The following is a 21983-nucleotide window of genomic DNA, read 5'->3' on the forward strand; positions in this document are numbered from 1 at the left end:
CAGCTGAAGTTGACTTTGGCATGTATAATTTGCATTGACCCTTTTTCTGTGGCCAATAGTTTGATCAAAGAAAAGAATAACAGGATCTTTCTCATTTTGGTGCACCATGTCTATTTTCCTATGTTCTCTCCCTCTTTTTTTCATCCTGTCCCTTTTCCTCACCTCATGCACACATAATATCTGCAAATCTCAGGAAAAGTGTAACTGAACAGGAGAGTGTTTTATTCTCTTAGCCTATCTGCAGAGTCTATTGTATCATATTTATTGGGGTGAAAAAAATCCTGTCAAGCTAAAGGAGATCCATTAATTGGTTGATCTACTGTAAGAAGTCATGTCTCTTTGGGACTGCACAAAGCCCCCAAATTGAGAGCAGTACAGGGCTCTCCTGTGAAGGATGTGGGTCTCCCCTCGACCCTAGGGACAAGAAGTGACAGTTACCACACAGAGAGCACCATCAGATGTCTTTGGGGCTGCCTTAGGGCTGCTGCCAACACTTGGAGCTGATGGCTGGATGTGTCTGCACTCCCTGAGCCCAAGAAGTAGAATTTACCTGTAAATGGAATGGTAGTGCCATGTAATTTATCATTAATACAGCATGGTCTTAATTCCAGAGCTTGCTTTTATGTATTATTCTTGATCTCGAATTTAGCCACTTCAAAACACCATTATGAGCAAAGTGCTCTTACGAGCAAAGAACTCTGTAGTTTTCTGAGGTGGGAGCCATGTGCTAAAAGGCCAGTTCAGAAAGCTGGAAGGTGAGGGCGAGGAAAGAGGAGGAGGCACATGGAGTATTTAATCATCTGTTGTATCCAGAAATGCTTTTCTAGGCAAAGTGCTAAATTTGGGGTTTGTTATTTGGGAGAGGTTTATTGCTGGTGAAAATTAATGCTGGTGGTGTTTTGAAAGGCTTTATTTATTGCGTTCATCTATTTTGCAGAAGAAAGAGCCCATAATATTTCGTCTTTCATGATGTTATGCCATATTCCCCAAGTGAGTCCCATTAACTTAAATTTCTCAGAATAATATAATGTGGCCTACTGTGTACTAAAGTACTGTGCACTTAATGCCCAGCAGCAAATAAATAAAACATCCTCCATAGCTGTAATAAAAACTTTTCCACCCTTAGAAATTCCCAAGATAAATTCTTTTCCTAACCATAAGAGCAGAGAGATTCTTAAACATCTTTTTAGCTATACTGACTCATGGAACCATAAAAAAAGACTGAAAGAGATCACAAAAAGTTCATCTAGTTCATCTCCTAACTGTGCTGAGTTCATTCCTCATAGATATTTGTTTATCCACTCCTTTACAATGTCTAATTATGAGGTCTCCATGACCTCTCCAGGAAATTCCTGTGCTTCACTTATGATCAGAAACACTTTTTCCCTTTAATAAGTAACTTGAATTATTCTTCCTGCAACTTAACACCATTAGTTCTTGTCCTGTCCACCATGGACACAGTGAACGGATTATTTCTTCTTTCTGTCAAACTTTTATGCTTGCGTATACTTTGATCATGCATTGATCAACCCTTAAGTGTTCTGTTCATTATTCTAGTCACTCCTAAGTCTTTCAGCTCATTCTCAGAGCTCTTGTTTCTCCTTGGTCTCCAATAAACTCTTTCCATAGAGTTTCAATCATCAATGAAACACAGAACAGATATCGGCCCAGAATAGAATATCTGTCTATTTTTATACATCCTTCCATTTTCACAGTGAAATAGTCATAACAACCCTGTGTGGAGATGCTTATTCACCTTTATTATGTCATGGACTGACAATTTTTGCTATGTTTTATGGGAATGTTACAGGAAATAGGGTTTAAAGTTTGCTGGAGTCCTGAAGTACGGCCTCTGCTGCTACTTCCCCGTCTGCAGCCATTCCTGGTCTGCTATTGTAGCACATTAGTCTGATAGGATTTATTCTTGTCATATCTATACTGACTGTGTATAGATCTTGTTAGTAGGTTATCCATTCCAGTCACGTGTCCCAATGTGTGTGTTACCTTTTTTTTCCCCTCAGGAGATGAAGTTAAATGGACTAGGCTATAATTTATTGGTTCCTCTCCTACCATTTTTATGGACTGTCACTATATTTGACCTTTTTCAGTTTTCTGGTACCTCACCCATCACCAAAGAATTCTAAAGGAAGCCATTAATGGTTGTGAGAATGAGCAGGGAAATAAATACAGCCTTGGTGAACCTGACAGAAAACCACTGGATCTTGGCTTAAAAGTCTGGCTGATCACACGCAAGGTGTTAACATTTGGTAACATTCAATGTGCTGTGTAACCTTATATATACACTCTTATTTATTATAGCCATACAGTTTTAAACATCTTAATCTCTGGAAGACTTTTCAACAGATGGACTATGTGAACCTTGTCTTTGCTGAAATGTTAGGAGAATTAGAAACAAATGTACGAGGCTCAGAAGTCCAGGAATTTTCACTCTTGGAAATTGCATTGGCATTTTCTGGCAAGAGTACAGCCTGTCTCTTTTGGCTCTCAGCAGCAAAGTAGTAAATTCACATTCTAAACCTAATTAGAAAACAGCTATAAAGAGAGATTTAAATATTACCAATTATAAAAAAAGTTGATATTGCCTGATTTGTAAGAGGAGTAATTAATAAATAATAGCATGGGTTAGAATTGAAGATGGCACTATAAAAACCTAAAAGACTGAAAACAATAACCCTACATTGGCAATATCTTTGTCATGTCAGGTAATGTCCTACATTGCTGTCAAAGGAACTGCACCACGTGTCTGTCAATTAGGAAAAGTTGTTTTGTAACCTAAATACTAAATCATGAAATTGATAATCGTGTTCCTTCCTTACTTAAGAGCAAGAAAGGCTCTCTCTTCTTTATAAGCCACTGGAAAAAAACTGTCTTGGATTAAAAAAAATTTATTCCTGTTCTGAAATACCCTTCTCCCCACTGTAATCTCCACAGATAATTTTTAGGTATTTCTCATTCTTTCCATTTCATTCCAATAACTTTAAAGTGGCAAACAGGAAAAAGTGTCTTTATTGAAGGAGAGGTTATCTGAAATAAATTCTAATATAAGTTTAGAACTGAGGTTAGTATTTCAGTTTAAATCAAAAATACACTTAAGGAGTTTTTCTCTATATTCCTAAACTAATGGAAATAAAATTACAGATAGGTAAAAGTGCTTTTTGGAGTCAGGTTTCAAATGGATCAACCATCTTCATTAGAAATATTCTGATTTTTTTTTTGCTATTATTGGTACATATAGTGTACATTCTTAGCATCCCGCATAGCTAAAATGCTGCATTCAATGATTCATTTCAAAAATCTGTTCTTCCATTTGTTTTAGTGAATAAGATTTACTAAATTATTATAGTAGTGTCTCAACTAAGAAAAAAAAATCTCCTTTACACCGCACAGGTACCTTCAGTCAATTATTGCATGAAATGGCTGGTGTAACTAATGCATTTCCACTCCAGTAGTGAAGGCTATCAGCTGCTGAGCTCAGCCTCTGGGTACCTGTTAGAAATTAAATAGAAAAGTGGGATGGAGGACTTCTTGTTTTGCTTTGTTTTCTACAAGTCTAATACTTGATTTCATTACTATAAAATTGTTTGCACCTTGTGAGTCACTATGCTGTAGAAAGCACCTGTGTATATGTGGCAATTAAAACACACTTGTTTTTATTTCCCATATCTACTGATCTCTCATCCCTCAGTAACCTCTCCTGCACTGCCAGGGCTCTGAGTGCTAATAGGCTTTAATTTCCCTGATCAGCCCCACCTGAGGCCCCACTTACAGACCCCACCCCTGGGCCCAGGAGCTCTATTCAAGCCTGGCCCTGAGCAGTCACTCTTGGTTTGAGCTGCCCTGAGGTTCAGTCTTATGTTCTGTCCCTGCCTTGGTCGGATGCTGGGGGTGTGTTGAAGGTAGGTGGTTTCTGTTCCCGTCCTGCTTCTTGATGTTATTTCATGGGCTCCCTGGATGGTTCAGCATTGACTTATGAGTGAGGCTTTTGGTAGGGTTACAGGATCACAGAATGAGTAAGGTTAGAAGGGACCACAGTGGGTCATCTTTGTTATCAGCATCTTTCTGATCCATTGAGATAGAGTGGAATTACCTTAGGATGGGTGATGTGCTGTTGTCCCACGTTCCTGGCTTGTCCTACCCTTGCTACTACCTGGTAGAAACTTCTCTCTTGTTATAGGAATTCCCTTTATCAGGTGACTGTCCTCTATTTCTGGAAAGGAGCCCAGCTCCAAGTGGGTAGTACTGCAGACTTATATTGTCTAATTGTGACTGAAAGGTTAGGGGTGATGTTAGTGGGGCTATACTGAATTTTAGGTCAGGCTTTACGGAACACAAAACGATAGGGGCACGGTATCAGAAAGAAGAGTCTTGTGAGCTGCAATCTGAATGCCAGACAACAGTTTCTGCAATTGTGCAGTCACTTATTCTTCTAGTGTCAAATGCTGCTATTTCATAACTTTCAATAATTTATTGCCAAAGTAACATCAATGTCTACTTTAAGTAGGTATAAATTACAAAATATAGGGAGTGAAACGTCATTAGAAGAAAGGTGTTTTTACTTTACTTTTCCTTTAGAAATTGAAGAATTTCTTTTATCCAAGAGAATTTGTTGATTTGGATAGATTTGAGCCATAGAAGTATACGGGGAAAAAAGATTACTCTTGAGGAGATCTCATCTTAGTTTTTATTCCATTTTCCTCCTAACACATTTAGTAACTTGGATGTCTTTGGTTCTGCACAATATCTGAAGAGCTTTTTGTTCTGTTTTTCAAAGATAAAATAAACATATGACCTCTGGAAAAGGAAGGAAGACAAAAGGTCCATGAACTTTAACACAGAACTGGCTGTGAGAGCAAGAGTCTTGTCCTCTCCCTATGAGAAGACATGCAGGTGCTCAGTGAGAGGCACAGGGGTTGTCTCATCATAAGCCCGAGGAAGGTGGCAGTGGAAATAATCTTTCTCTTGCATGATTTGTTTCTGCACTACAGAAACTTGGTTTTGCTATAGTAATTCAGAGCAGGCAGAATATTTAGGAGACCACATTCCTCAATACTTTTTATTCCCCATTTGTGTAGCTGTTAGCTTAAATCCAGCATAATGTATCTCTGAGTGTCAAATATAGTTATGTGTAAAGCAGTAGCTAAGCTGTACAAATTACGTTGTAAGGATGTGGGAGAACAGCCATGTTTCCTTCCAGCTCTCGTACTTGATGAAATGCTGTGTAATTTGATAATTTCAGTATCCAATTTAGGAGTGAGAGAGGGGAAGATTTCTTACTTTTTGGGGTGTTGTGTCTACCAAGGGCAAGAAGCTATTTTGTGATTAAATTTTTGGTAAAACTAGTTCACTTTAATGTGCATATTAAACATGGACCCTGACTGGGAAGAGAGCAGCCTTAGTTTTTCCAATGTGTTTCTGTCCGAGACAAACCCAGCCATGAGTAAATGGGAGAGGAGGAGAAGGATTACCCTGGCTTTGTAACTACAACTGGGTCCTGTGATAATGGAAATGTGCACCGTTCCCCTTGGTGCCAGTGGGGAGGTTACTAGAGGCCAGAGTGCCCAGTTTATCAGTATATTGGCCTTATACAGAGGTAATTTCAGCAGTCATTCTTTTCCTCTTTTGTTACACTTCAGCGAAGCAGACACATACTGTAGAGTGCCATTTGGTATCTTTTATGAAGTCTTTTGAAGTCCTCTATCAACAAGCACCATTTTAGTAGTGGTAAGAGTCTTGAGCCCAAGTGGTTCAGAAATGATACAAACCACCTTTACCTGGTCTTTTCTGGGCCTATCATCTTGAGCTTTATCTCTCAAGAAACTTGTGCTCTCCATCTGGATATATTTTTTTAAGAATTGGCTGGAGTTCTGTGTGTGATCCTGTAGTGAAATAGATGAACAGAAGAAATTGTTCGCTTTCAGGAGAACACGTACATCATGTATTGATATTCTTATTCCTTTTTTTGGTGTTTTTCTCTGCCCAAGTCTTAGGAATACATAGAGGACTCCCTGAGCCATCAAAAGGCATCAGAGGACTTTATATAATCAGGCATCAAGACTTCTTTCCATTTGTTCCTTCAGTTCAAATGGAGGGATGAAAGAATGTTTCTAAACAGGAGAAACAGCCTGTCACCTACAGGGGCTTCATCAGAATGGTAACAGAACACAGGGCCCAGGCCCTCAGCAATTGTAAACTTGCATGGCTTCAAAGAATATGCTGACAACTGAGCTTGAATGATTTGCATCAGGTGAAAATCTAATTATTTCAACAAAAATACCTTAGATAATTCCGCTGTAGCAGAGAAGTGGTTCTAGCACACAGTGGAATTAAAACCAGAAGTAGAAGAGGAGCATTGGCAGTTCCTACTATCCTAAAGGCTGCAGCCAAACCAGCAAAGATTTAAGGAAATGACTCATAGTACTCAGAAGAAAGAAAAACATCATAGTAATGGCAAGGAAAGCTAGGTTAATGTAACCAAACTGTTGAAGTCAAGTTTACTAGCCCACAGAGGCAGAGACAGGAAGTACTGAAATGACTGAATTACATTCCTAAAACAAGTCTGTAATAGTGTTTTGTCAGGTTAGTGATTGCAAACGGCCAAGAACTTCAGTGGACATGTAGGAATCCATTTTGCTCTTGGACATTTTCACACAGACACGTTACAGTAAATGACTTTGCACATGTAACAGATAAAGATCTGATCCAGAGATCTTAAGTGTAACGAATGCTCTTTGGCAATACCAGGAAGAACATTCTTCAGTTTGCCTAATAAATACATAAGTCTCAATTTGCTAATGTGCTAATTTTTAAACTGTTACTATATCTGGGCAAATGTTTTGTATTGCTCTAAACAAAAATGTCTAAATGCAGTTGCTAGCAAGACTAATTGTGTAGGAATGCTTGCTATTTTACTGCATGAATGGACTACAAAGAGTAAAGCCTGAAATTCCAGAAAGTTCTGTGTCGATTTAGAATCATCTGGAAAATAGTGAAGCCACAAGACAGTATTGATTTCCAAAGTCAAACAGTTATTTTTAGTGGTGTTTTTCCGGAACAGTTGGTGTTGCCCTCAGCACAATCTCCAGTGGCTGAAGACAGCAGGGCTGCCTGATGGATGGCCAGTCTTGTTCCTTTTTTCAAAAAAAAAGCAGTCAGCTGATGACAGGATGGGGGTAGTGGGCACAGTCCTCAGTGGATTTTATTTAGAACATGATCACCTTAAGGGTGGTCAGTTACTGCAACATTGCACAGGAGAGTGGGATTTGTGTTGTTGAAGATATTAGAACTTGGTAAGGATGTGAGTAACCTGATCTCATAGGCCCTGCTTTGACCATGGGACTGGATTTGAGGACCTTAATTCAGCCTGTGAGTCTGTTTTCTTTTGTGAAACACACTAAAGGTTGTTTTTTTTTTTTCTTAATTTACATTTAAAACTGCTGTACATTCCCATTCTAGACACTTAGTCCAGAACACAATTTTCTAGTTTATTTATAAGGTTGCTCTGTGGAAATTTGCTAAAGGCTTATCTTACTATTATTATATGCTACATCTGCTGATTGAAGCCATAATGTATTCTTGGCAAATGTGGCCCTTCTTTGTCCTAATAGTTTAAAAATCACTTATTAATTATTTGTCCTGATATCATCTTTGAATATTCTTCCAGACTCCCATATTTTTTTTGTGTTGAATTTGGTTTTGCACACGGGTATTTTTTTTTGTAGCTGAAGCTGCTATTTTTCTCTTGTTGTTGTTTGATTCCTATAGATGGGGGCAAAGTTAGGTTTGTCATGAAAACACTATTTATTGCCTAATGAAGGCAGTAACTAGTCTCTCCCCTGAAGCTACATGTTACAGTTGGTTGGTATCAAGTAGTCATCTTTTGTAAGATTGACCACATGAGCATTGTTTTTTGTTTGTTGCTTTTTTTTTTTCTAAACAATTTTTTGGCAGCAAAAGAGATAGGTGTAGTCTAAATCGCTAAGTTGGAGTCGGTTTAAGTTATTGTCTTTCTAGATTTAGTTGGTACAGGTGAATACACTAAATAAAAGATTCTTGGAAACCAATGTAATTAGACAGTCAGCTTAGATTTATTTACAGCTGGAGTCAAGCACCTAATTTCTTTGTGCCCCCTGGAAATGTTTTCCCTCCTTCTTACCTTCTCCTATGGTGTAGTCTTTCTGCAAAGCTATGAGCAATATTTGGATGAAAGCAAATTTGCTTTTCAAGTATTGTTTGGAGAAGTAACTGGCTAGGACTACCAGCATAGGTATAAAGTATAAAGGTATACACAGGAGGAATGAATTGCAAGTAACTTTCAAAATGTATTGTTATATGTACAGGTTGCATGTACTCTGTGTGAATGCCATAGTGTTTAAATTGGTGCAGTCAGCAGGGCAGTTTGAGATATGCAGGTATGTCTTCTGTAGCAATCTGAGAGGCTTGGATGGCTTCAAGGTATGTGGCTTGCTGCACTCTGTCACAAATGCCAAAGTATACTTTACTTCTCTGGAAGCATAGTGCACTTCTGCATGTGGTTATAATACACAGCTATGCATGGATGAAATGCAAAATAAAAATCTTCCTTTTTTTTTTTGTCCTAGTATGTGCACTTTTAAGTGAGATGAATAACTAACTTGGCTTGGTTAACCCTAGGGGAAGGCCTTTTAATTATTAACCTAAATAGTTGTGGGAGTTTTGCACGTTTTGCTCTAAGAATGTTTTGTGTTTTGTACTAAAATGGGCCGAGTGTGTCTTATCTGACTCTGTTGGGTATTTGAGAGAGACAAATCTTTTGATATGTAGTACAAAACCACTGGCTGAGACCATTGAACTAAATGAATCTGGAGAGGTACAGCAGTGATTTCAACTAACAAGAGCAGTGCCCTTGCACGCAATCATCATGTCTGAGAAGAACCTGGAGTTAGGAAGAGCATTTTGATTTTGAAGGGTGATGTAAGAGAGTAGGGAGAAGATGAAGGCTTTCATTTATGACATGTAATATTGCAGTCCAAGGGCTTCTGTATGGAAGCTGTGTGCTAAATGAAGCTCACCTAACTAATCTATACCTGAGCCCCTTTTGTGTAACAAACTGAACAGTGCTGGAGAGGTAAAGGGCATATAGGGCTTGAGATGAGAGAAGATGAAAGATGCATGATGATTATATATGGAAATAATCATCATATACAGAAACAGTCCAGAAATACAGTACAACAGAAAATCCGCCAGTGAATGTACAGTTACTGCAGTGATGCTGAACATTGATGTAGGGGAACAGACTTCTTGAATCCCCTTTGAGAGTGCAGCAATCAAGAGACACCTGCAATATCCCGCCTCCAGGAGGGGAGGGTGAGCAGGATTTATATCGCTGGGGTAGATGCCCCATGGCACCACAGTATCAATGTTTAGCTAATACCAGAAAAAATTGGCACAACTATGCTGAAACAGCTCAAGCTGACTGGTTGCACACACATTTCTTGATATTAAGATAGCTAGATGATTCTAGACAGTATATGAAATTATAAGGAAAGGCCATCATTCATTGTGGTGCTTAAACTTGGCTTCATGTGTACAAATAGCCTCACCAAAATCAATAGGCTTAATTATGTGATTGAATTCATGTGTCTACTGAAATGCTGCTGGAAGGGAGTCACATACTTCAAACTGAGGCATGTAAAACAATGCACTTCAGGGAGAAGGCACAATCCCCAAAAATGTAGCATGAAAAGGAGGAGATAGAAATTTGTAGTTCGCTGCTGTTATATGCAGGTCTGAGAGAGCCCAAGTTTGACAAGGGGAACCTAATGTGCAGCAGGGACTAGTGTTTTGGCAGGTGGATTGTTGCTGATTTAGAAGTAGGTGTTTTGATTTGTGGTACAGACTTTTGAATACTTTTTCCACATTTTAGTAGGAAAAAAGTGTATAAGGATACTTAGGAAAACATATTCACTACTAATATTTATTCTGGTGGTGAGGAAGCATTGCCAGTTAGATACCATTAACATCCTGGTGAAAACTTATCCCTTTCTGTCATGAAGCTGATAAAACAATAGCTAATCATTGAAAGCCTCCATGTGCTCAGACCAGGTTATGTTTCACAAGCAACATTCCTGTGTTTTAGGAATGAGCTGCCATGGCACTGTGATTCCTGAGCTATGAGAAAATGTTTTCTTTGGTTTACAGGTGGGTTAATATTGGAAATACCTATGAACAGTACCAGGTATTATTTGCTCTGATAAGGAACAACAGTTTAGTTTTAATCTTGTGTTTGGGAGAAATACATCAGTCATCTACACTCGGAATGCATGGAGATAGCAAATTTCAGAATGACTTCAAGGTTTTTTGAATCTTCCTACTGTGGTTAAAGAAATTTAGGCAGGTACAAAAAGTCATTTTTCACCTCTTGTTTTCTCTCATGATGCATTAATTAGATCAGGCTTGTGTTTAAAAAAAAACAAACCCCTGGCTGCTTTTTACACTAGTGTCTCAAGTACTGCTGCTTTGCAGGGCTTTTTGCTCTCCCTTCACCAGTGGCACGATTTCTTTCAGGCTTTTTCCTCAGCAAGTGGCCTGTTAGGGATGTTCCAGTAGGTTTTAGTCAGGCCTTACTCCTACCAGAACAAGCAAGAGGTCTGTCCTGTAGTAAGAGAAATCTGCTCTGGTGGGGGATTGAGCAACATGACCCAAGAGGACCTGTGTCTGAGCAGTGCCTGTGGAGCTGTGGCTGACCAAAAGGCAAACATCTCAGTCACTGGCTTGCCTATGGATAATTGTCTTGTAGTGTGTTTTACTACCACCCACAGCTTAAACCTTGAGCAGTCACAGTTGTTGGAAGCTAAATATGAAGGACCGAAGCACTGACTTTCAACATGCTGAATTCAAGCATAAATGCAGCATGAAGCGACCTGTGGACCTTTATCTTCCTTGTGAGATGTGTGATTAAAACAAAAATTAACTCAGAAAAATACTTAGTGAAGAATTTACTGTCATTGACCTGGATTGACACACTGACCTAGTACAGTGGGAATAATCCTTGACAGTTTATATAGCCCTCAAGATGACATAATAAATTTTGCAGTATGAATATGAAATATTTTTTTAGCATACAACTGCATTCCTCATGGTTTGTCCTTAGAGGTTTTATGAGTTCTGGTTCATTGTTCTGGATATATCATTATTTTTCTGTTGCGCTGTCAAGTAGAATGGCTGGAGATTCTTTGGTGAAGGCACAATATGAAAACACATTGTGTCCACAGGGTCTGGGGCTGAGCACTCCTGTGAGTAAGAACCTGGGACCAGACTCAGCTGCTTAGTCAGATGTGTCAGTAATGTGCATGATGTACCAGTGTCCTGACTGTTAATTGTAGCCTCATGTTTGCCCAGCATGACAAAGATGTTGCCTTAAAAAGCAATCTGCAATTAGTAATTTAAAAAAGGCAAAAATTATTTGGTACATTTTTCTTATGTAGGATGCATGTATTTATTTTCCCCTCTGACAAATGAAAGAAGCTGTTGCAGGAGTTTTCTGTAGTGCTGGAAAGTAAATGTACCTCTAATAGTTTATGGTGGCTTGAAATCAGGGCTGGTAGAATGCCTAAGAATTCCTGCTTCCTGTTGAAAGTACATTCGGCACACTGGGACACATTTGTCTGGATGTGATCTGTAGGCCTACTTTTTTTTTTATTTACACTAAATTTGCAGTGATTCCTGTTATTTCAAACCACATACACCCACACAGCTATGGTTACTTGGAATCTGTCTTGACTGGAATATATCAGGAGTAATTGGGTTGGTATGCCATCTTTTGTTGATAATTGGAAACTCTTGGATCTGACACAAGAAGTTAACAAATTCCCTGTACTTAGCCATATGCTTTAGAAGTTCTTGCAACAGCAATTTTAAAGTCATTTGTCTGGCTGGAATTTGAGAAGAAACATATGGCTACTGCTTATGTCCTGCCTTATTATTCTTAAGAGTATTATTTCATAAACAGAAAAGAGCTCATTAGCTGGTAAATTATTCATAGACCTAGCTGGATTTGTACCAGATATGCACAAGAACTCTTGAAAGGGTTCTTTTTAACAGCCCACATTTGGAATTGTCTGGACAGAGATATATTTTTCTTTTCAGTAAGACAAATAAAACACTACAAAGCCGTTCATCTCAGTTAAACCAAACTGTATCACAATTTCACATTAAATACTTATTATGTGTGATTAAGAATAAAAAACACTTGCTAATGAAGAAATCATGGATTTAGTTGTAACTTGCCTTCTGATGAGCTGTGTATCACTTGTTGTCAAGCAATTAAAGAGCTCATATGCAGAGTGAAGATGACTATTTTTTAATTTCGTGGTTACATCTGCTTTAAGACTATCCCAGATCGCAGAGGTCCTTCCTGTTAATGTTTAAATATTCTCTGGTGCCACCTAATGGTAAAAATTCTTCAGTTACTTTAAAGTGGGAATAAACAATGGGTGTCCAGAACATTTATTACTGCACTTAAGCCCATCAGGATCAGTCCTGATAATAAAAAAAAAAATACTCCTGACCTAAATTGCTTCCAGTGAAAACATTTCACTGTTAAAGGAAAAAGTGCAGTAAACCCTATACTACTTCCTTTAAGTGTTCTAACTGAACTGTTTTTTAGAAGGTTTGGACACAAGCCTGAACCAAACCAACTAGGACTTAAATCAAAGCTGTGTTCTGAAAGTAACCCGTAATTTCCCAAAAGGCCAAATGCTGTTCACCCTTATTCTGCTGGGAATACAAAATTCAGATAGGGATCCTAGCTTTGTGTTTGGTTGGGTTTTTTTTTTCCTTGTGTTCTTGCCACAATGTTGCAATTTGCTGGTCCTGCCTGACTTCCAGGAAATGGAGAGATGCTTCTCTGAATGTGGGAAATGCAGTATGGATAGGTGGCAGTAATGCCCCTCATTTTGCATCTTTTACAGAGCCTCTGAGTGTTTCAGAGCACTGTGCACAGCCGGTGACACTACAGTGAATCCACCCCACAGGGCAGGTGGTGTGCTGGGGGATGTGTGAAGGAACCCCCCTGCAGCAGGTGAGGGTTTGGTGCAAGGGGAAAGAGTCTGCCACCCAAAACAGAGCCAGAAACCCTACAGAGTCAGGAGAAGTCCTCAGGAGGTGAATTACAGCCTGGAAACCAATCTCTTTACCTGCTCAAGTAACCCTTAAACACAGGGATCTGACTCCTTCCTGTCTGAAGGTTATAATTATTTTTTTCTAGTTTCCTTCTTAAGATTTGGTCTTTAGACTATTTTTATAATTCCATCTACTTACCTTTAAATCTCCCTTAGCAGTGGGACATGAGCATGCTTACAGTTTTATGACTGGATGTCGCTGGACCTTGCTATGACAATTTACATACTTCCCTTGGAGAGTGGGTGGGGAACTGTTCTGTTTTGGGGGGAAGGTATCTTCCTGCTTTAAATGAAGTAAAAGTGTATGTGAATATTTTGCTCAAGTCTGTAGAGAAAGAAGCTGTAGTGGGACAATAATAGATGTGATTCCATGGTTCTTATAAGAAGCTGGTGGGAGGGACAGCGTGGCCAAAGGATGTTGCAAAAGAACTACTTAAATGAACTATTTCACAATCCTCTGGAAAAGAATGTTTGGTATGCTTTGACTGATCAATTCTGCTATCACACATTTCCTGAATACCTGTGAAGAAGGAATTAATAGGGTTGAGGCAAATAAACAGCAATACCCTAGAGACAAGGAACAGTTTTATCCAAATAGCTGAAATATTAGGTTTGCTGCCAATATCTGAGGCTCAAAAGGCTATTGAATAATGTAATTGTCAGTTTTTCTAGTCAGAACTGACTGTGCCCAACACAAAATGAACTGAAGATTTCCACTCTAATGTCCTGTTTAGAACTAGACTTAGTTTTTTTTCATGTTCTGAGTCACCTTTAAATTCCATTGTTGAGTCCCTTCTTCAAGAATAACTACTCTTGCAAACAAAAACCATTTGCATGAGCAGGAGTTGTGATATCACTTCTAAAGAAATTTAATTTCAAAGTGAATGCTGTCCTCTTTAGTTATAGAATAGCTGTATTTTGGAGTTAGTTGACCACTTCTTTGTAGATAAAGTAATTGTATTCTGTTTCTGGAGGGGAAAAAAACCAAACAAAACACCTTGCTGCTTTCTCCCAGGTGTTCTAGAAAAGCTGAGCATCAGTACATGTGAATGACAGGGGTAATGTAGTCACTGTAAAAGTAACACTTTTTTCCTTTGCATAAATATGACTAGGGAAGAAAACATTATGGGCCAAATTGTTTGCAGATGTAACTGTTGTGGTTTCACTGAGTTATGGACAGACTTGGAAGGATTTTGTCCCAATAGGAGATAATATGTGCAAAGCACTGCTGATGGTCTGGCCAATTTGTGGGTTCTCAGTCTGAGCTGAGAAACTGGCACTACATGCCTTTGAAAATCTGGCTTTGAGGACTGTACCACATAATAAAACCAGAGGTTTTGGCCCACTTATGAAACTAACTGCTTGAATAGAAATATTTTAACTTTTTGTTAGGTCAACCCAATAATAAAATTGTGTGTCCTTCTTTGAGTTGTAGATAGAGGAAAGAATCATTCTCTGTGGGTGGATGTCTGTCCTCAAAGGCACTAATCACCAACTGTAGTGCTTAATATTGGTTCCCTCTTTGGTTGGGATTCTTCTACGTGAAAAAAGCCAAAGAATCCTCCAAGCTAAAACTTTCCACCATGTCCAGTAAGCATCTTGATGCTTCCTCATTGTCACTGTAAGCAAACTGTTCTTTCTTTCATTGTCCCTCATGATCTGCAGCTGACAAGCCACAGTCACGAGTACTGTTAACTCCAAATGCTTAAAAATCATGAAACTGACCCCAAGTCATAACATTAAGATACTGTAAAGTCAAGTAGCTCATGCTTATGACTGCTTTCTATGTATCAAGAATGGAAAAAGGAAAGAGGGAATTCACTCCCTAATTGTAGGGGTTTGGTGTGTGAAGCATTAGGAGATGAACTCCTGTCACCAGTGCAGTGAATAGGAATAGTTCTGCTTGTCCTACTCTACTAACCTTATCACAGTGCTGCAAATGTTCTGGAAACACAGTGAGAATCAACAATGCTGGGCATGATGTAACTCCTGAAGTTGTGGGAAACACAACTCTGACCCACCCACTCTTTTCAGTTTTTGTGATTGTTTTATTTCTGAAATATATCAAAGTTTATGTTTTATGGCAAGTTTATCCAGTCACTGCCCATGGTAAACTTCTTCCAAGAAAAGTTCCATTTGAAAGCACAGAGTTGTTAAGGAGTCTTATGTGTGTATGTCTGAGTGAGTATGTGGAGAGAGCTTTAAGTCCCCTCCCTAGTAGTGCCCGGAGCACTGCTAACACATTGTTCAGGGATAACTTGATATCTGTAGATACCACTGTGCAACATATATTAAGTTGTTTGGATCACAGATCTATGAAAATGAAGATGGTTTCAAAATGAGGCCTTATAGATTCCCACCTATACATCTTACAGATTTACTTAGGGTGATACAATGTTGTCAGTTATTTGCAGGTAGAAGTGTTGAATTCAAAACTTTTCCAACCAGGTAGGATATTTTGAACAATTAATTTCTTGAATCTTTCTTACCTCACTTGTGAGGCCCAGGAAACCAGACAAGTTGTGAGCTGTGCTCCTCAGCTGTTTGAGAGGTGTATCTGTGAAACTCTCCACTGGGACATGTCAGGAAATCTGTTTTTCTGCACTTCTGTACCTGAGAGAAGCTCAAATAGCCAACCTTAAGCTCTCTAGTGATGTCTGTGGCCTTAGGTGAGTCAGATGAGGTCACAGTAGAGATGCATTTAATGTCTTTAAAGCCATCTCCTGCCTTCACAAAAAGTGCGGGACCCCACACTGGTACTTTCTATCTTTAAACTCAGTGATTTTCCTCAAAAGTGGTACCACCTCAGCTGTGCTGTGTAGAACCATTTTGAGTGTTGCTAGGCTGATTTTGAACTATGTTTCCCTGAGGAAAGTGAAAAGCAGGACAGCCAGACTTTGACTATTTGCCTCAAGTCCCTGCTTTGGTTTTGTGGTCTTTTTTATGTAGTGGATCTGTTATATGTGAGATCCAGCTCTAACAGCACATTACCTTGACAGTGTGCTGTATGTGGTTATTTTCAGAGGCCTCTAAAGGAGACTCAGGTTGAGTATTTCCTTAGGACCATAGGCTTGGGACAGACAACACACTGCATGCTGAGTTGTCCTATTTGTGTGAGTCAAGCTACAGGAATACTGGGGGCTTAGTGGGCTTATGTGCTGGCAGTGACTGTCAGACAGAAATTAATCAGCAGTGAAGCTCAGTCAAGAACAATCTTCTTGCTGCTGGAAAGAGAATGAAAAAATTATTGGTATCAGTTACCACTGTGGTGCTTGTGCCTGGAAAATGCTGCAGGAAGGGCCAGGACTGATGTATCCCACTGGCAGCCCTTATCAGGGCTCCTGCAGAGCCCTTCTGAAAATGAATGTCATTCTGCAGAAATGTCTGTCCAAGCAAAAAGGCTTCCTGAGTAGGTGACTTGCAAAAATGGGAGCTCAGTGCCAAATGTGGGCCCTTTCTTTCCTTGAAAGCTTCTAACAAACTCAAATTTTACCTCATTACCTTCTGATTCTTCATGGTTTTCTTCTGCTTTCACCCTGGCACCTGGTGGTCTCTCTTCCTACTGGGTTCTGCTTTCAGAGCAAATTACCATGGGAGTCTGATAAAAACCTTTTGAAACTGAGCTCCTGGGTCACCTTCTCAAAGCCCCTCCTGTGTCACTGATACCAATACCTGCTAAAAAACCCAGCAGTCTCCGGTGCTTACCCTCTTGGTCTCCTCTGCTGTCAGCCCTGGCAAGGCTGTCCTTGTTCAAATGCTTTTGTAAATCTAAGGTAGAGAAGCAGAATTCCAGAGAACCTTCCTTTTCGCAAAAGCAGCATGGGTCAGGGGATGCAGTTTTCTGGGGATGGCTCTTAGTCCCTGTCTTCCTCTCTCATAGGGGCTACAAGGTCAGTGACCAAATTCCCTGAAGAACAAGTCCCTGTCAAACTGTGATGTTTTCCATGCCCTGGAGTATACATAGATGGGACATCGAGCTCTGGTGGGGGGTGAATCTCTAAACTGGTGAGACAGGGAAGCAATATTCCAGAGAATCTCCCTCAGGATAAGGGCACTACACGAGAGGATAGAGACTTGTCATGGGGCTCACAACTTGCTGGGCAGTTTGTGCCTAAACTAAGGCTCCCCACCTTAACCTCGTGAAATCTGTAACTGTCCTCAGCACCACAGTATTCTTCTGTTTTATAGCTGCTTTAGTACCATCAGCAGTGGCAGTGTTGAACATCTCAGTGGGAGCACTGCTGTTGGAGTCCTTTCAGCAAGTGCCTACCTTTTATTGTTCCTTGGCTGTCACTTTTCTGCACTGTAATTTTAAACAAAAACCCCTCAAACTTTGAAGACTCGAAAGGCTAAAAGAAAATAAAATGTAAGCTCCTTGGATTTTCCTTCCATCCATTCTGCCTCATAATATTATCAAAAGGATACTTGACCTCTTAAATCTGCTGAAATGTTTGCTCCTGATAAGCCTTATCAAGTCAGCTCTTTCCGCTTCTCATCCAGCCTGACAGTGCCCTCTCGTGCCCGCAGACCTGGCGGCAGCGCAGCATTCCATGTGCTGCCTGGGATGCTCGGCCCGCTCCCAGCAGCGCGGGATGCTGGAGCGACAGCGCAGCGGCTCATGCCAGCGGTGGTTGTTAGCCCAGTGTCCTCTGGGCTCATCCTTGAATTACATCGTGTTTCTGTGCGGAAGAATGCAAGGCGGGATCAAGACACACTTGTTTGCCTCTTCTAGTAAATTTAGCTGCTCTTTACGATGCTGTTGTTTAATATTCCTTGACAGACTCGCCTAGGAAATACCTGTTGCTGTGCAAGAGAAGCACATTGCCCTGTTTGTGCTTTGTTACACTGTTGATTTCTCAATCCAGCGTGTGCAGGAGAGGTGACACTGATGAGCAGCTGTGCATCTTTCGTTCATCTTCATCCCTAAAGACACCATCTATTTTGTTTTACCTGGATGGATTATTTTGCTGAATGACTACTCAGTTGCCAAGTCATCCATTTTTTTCTCTAAATGCCAGAGAGCTTCAGTTGCTCTAAGAGCACCTGAAAGCCTTTGGCATTTTGGGGTCATTGGCTTGGAGTTGCTGTCAGTGCTAATATTATTTGACTTTCAAAATTAGATTTTAAGCCTTGTGCAAAGCCACACGTGTCCAGGATGTTTAACTGCAGTGTCCGTGGTTCCTAAATTCTACCTGCAAAATCCAACAACTAATAATAATGGAACCCAGACTGGGGGTGATGTGTATACATGTAAACATCAGCTCTGTGTCTGAAAGCAAATCATGAGCAGGATTTCCCTCCAGCACCTGAGGCCAAAATAGCAGAACTATCTTAACATGTTGCTTAAGCTAGAAGGGAGTCTTCCAAGTGGGAAAGCATTAGAAAAATACATGCAAAGATACAAAGACACAAAGATGAAATTGGGGAAAAAAAAATCCTTAAAGCTGTGAATGCATCCCTCAATATGGGCAGATGGGGAACAAGTTCTTAAAAAACTTCCAGATTCACTTTGAAGGGTATTTACATTTGTTAGGAAACTCAAAGTAATAGGGAATGAATGAATAAATGGGCTGTTAAATACAGGAGAGAAAAAGAATGATGAAATAGATTATTCTTGTTGTCAGTTAAATATTAACTCATAAATGTCATCAGTCCTTGAACCCAGTGTCAGAAACCTCTACACTGGTTTTAGGCAGCAGTATCTTTCAAAGTGTATAAATGAAAAAAGCAATTATTACTGTGTTAGGTTATATTTCCAAGTTTGTATCAGTAGCAGTTGTGAAACCCTGGAAGGTGATGCTGAAGAGCCCCTCCCTGTACTGGTGTGTGGCCAAGAGCCATGCATAATGGCAGACTTTAGCCTGTGCTCTATTATTTCACTGCTTCAGACACCAGCACCTCATTTCACCAGTGCCAGTTTTGATTTGTGAGGCTGAACCCGCAGGGGAAGTGGATGTGTAATGAAACCTGTTTTCTCTTATCTCCTCTGCTTTTGGTACCCTGATCCCCGCTTCCCATGTGGAGACAGTGGTAGAAATTCTGTAAAAATTGGGAAGAGGTGCATGACCTTCAATCTTGGCTGTGACAGGATATTAGCTGGAAGAATACAAAAAAGCTGGGACCCACTACTGAACACCAGAAAAAAATACTTTGGCCTGATAACAATGTTGACTTACATTAAATGATCCACAAGAGCAAAGCATTGCTTTTGAGATGTTCTCCGTGAAGAGATCTCTCTGCACTTCTGAGGTGACTCAGACTCAGCAAGGATGGGGGGAGCAAATGGGAAGAGCTGGTGACAGCTTAGGACAGGCTCAACTGAAGGAACTGAGCTTCCCTAAAAATTGAGCAAGGACTGCTGAAAGCATGAAGAAAAGAAAGTAGGTAAATGTGGCTTGGGAAATGTTTATGGTCAGACTGCAATAGGCAAGGACTAGTCAAATAAGAAGAGAAAAAATTAAAGATGCCAAGCAGCTTTGAAAGAAAAGAACTGCTGAGTGCTGAAGGTGGGGAGATGTGAACTTAAGGAATTGCCTATGAAGGGGTGGGAAGAGCACCAGTGGTGTAATGCAGCACCTTTGGTTTTGTTGTGGATAAACCTCTCAAACTTCCAGGACAGCAGTCAGCAAAGTGACACCCAACTGAAACCTGTGCACCCAAAGGCTGCCCCATAAGCACAGTTATGAGTGAGCTGATAACAGTTTTGCAGCCTGGTGCACACAGGCAGGATCACAGTGGAAAGATCAACAGAGAGGAATATTCCCTGCTGCTCCTGGGGCCTGTATTACAGGGCATGGCTGGCTGCACACATAAGCAAAGTGGGTTGTTACCTGCAGGGCAGGTTGCCTGCTCTGCTTACATTAGAGGCAATGAGTCTCGACAGAACAGCATGTTCCTCCCTACATCCAGGCTCTCTCTCCTGTGCACGGGCACCTTTGCTGATGGGGTCCCTGCTACGTGTGGGGGGCAGCTCCTCCTGAGTGAGGGACTGGCATCAGCCCCCCCCAGCAGCTGCAGTGGTCACTGCTCTGCTTGGGGCACAGCCTGGGCTGCAGGAGCTGTAAGTTTTTGTCTTCAGAGCTTCCCACTTGTCTCTGCCTCAGCCAGTCCTCTGCATGTGACAATGGCCAGGGAGAGGTGGAGTAGAGGAGCTGGTGAATTTGGGAATAGGAGTATCTTCTGGCTCTTTTCAAAGTCCCCCTGAAATATCTGCTGATCTCCAAACCTGAACTCCTTCCCTCCAGGTTCTGATTAATTGTCAGTCAACTTGGTGCTGCACCAAGCCTTTGCTTCTCTGTCACCTTTGACTGCTAAATTCTCTGCCCTCTGCCAGGCTCTCCTATACCTTCCTCAGACCTCTTGGCTACAGCACAAAACCAAGGTTTTGCTCAGAAGTCCAAAGCCAGTTCTGTTGTAAAAAACCTTCTTCAGTAGAAGCACCAATATTGGACAATGTGCTGATGTATCTTCCTCAGCCAAGTGACATTTTTGTAGCGTTTGTAGAGGGCAAAAGCAAGGGTTAATGGTCTGATTGAGGGCAGTGGATTAAGAATATATTGTATCTGCAGTTAATCAGATCTTCCTGTTCCTCCTCTATTATTATCATGGTTATTACAGTCAGTTGTAGGGCATCTAAGTGAAATTCATCCAGCATATAAATGCCTGAAATGGAGGAGGAAGGCAGAAAACATCGAGACTTCCAAGTGGAGATGACCTCTGTTGCCCTCTGAGCTCAGAATATTTTTGGCAGGAGCCAAATGAAGAGGACCTCTGCCTTGGAATGAAGGCAGTGCAACTGCCAGCCCCTGTAATTAGCCAAAAGGCCCGTGGAGTGTGGACAGGAGGCTGCAGAGCACGTGGCTCCTGCTGTGGCACTGCTCAGTCCAGAGAGGTGCCTGCAGGAATGTAAGGCCCAGCCAAAGCCCAGATATTGCAGCTGCTCCCCTGTGAAGGCCTGAGCCCCTCATTTGGGGCTGAAGAGTCTGCTAATGTATGGTGTGTGCACAGGGCTAGAGGGTCTTTGGAGCAGGGAACACACAAACCTCTGTGTCTGCACACAGGACGGATTTCAGTCCTTACCAGAGGCCTCCAAACATGCTTGGAGGTAATAAATGCTCAAACTAGAACCTTAATGGCCCTGAAGTGCAAGAGAACTTCTGAAATATACAATAATGGAACTAATAATTTATATATTTTCTTAGCGTAATTGTAGAAAAAAAGAATTACTGCAGGCAAGGTTTCTCTTGCAACCTCTGGGAAGGTCAGCAGATCTATCGTATCTCTTCATATGTAAATTCTAGAGCCTGTGTGCAAAATATTTTCTGCTGATAATTGACTTTAAGCACAAGGGGGTTTAATTTTTTTCAAAATTTTTTTTTTTACTATCTCATGTCATCTAAGGAAGGTAATCAAGGAAACAAGGCAACTAAGAAGTGTTTGTCAGGATTTTTACTACAAATATTTTTTTCCTCCATGATATTTAATAGGAAAACCACATTTAGTTTTTTCTCAAAGCAATGCATTCGTTGATATAGGCTCATTTAAAGATGTAAAGAATGACTATATTACACTCAGGAGTCACACAGTCATAGACAGGAGCACGATATCTGAGGTTATAGATAAATCTTCTTTCTGTGGCAGAATTCCTCACTTGCTGCTTTCCTCAATGGGCAGCAGCACAGCAGTATGTTTGTATACTTCCCAGAAAAGCTGGATCCAGAGCTAGTTCCTGGCCTGAATTTTATGTTTCTAATCAAGCACAGTTTCTCTATAGAAATGAAACATGCAGGTAACAGAGGAAGGTGT

The sequence above is a fragment of the Neopelma chrysocephalum genome, unplaced genomic scaffold (genome assembly GCF_003984885.1).
Source record: "Neopelma chrysocephalum unplaced genomic scaffold, ASM398488v2 Primary Assembly neopelma1_96, whole genome shotgun sequence".
Lineage (NCBI taxonomy): Eukaryota > Metazoa > Chordata > Aves > Passeriformes > Pipridae > Neopelma > Neopelma chrysocephalum.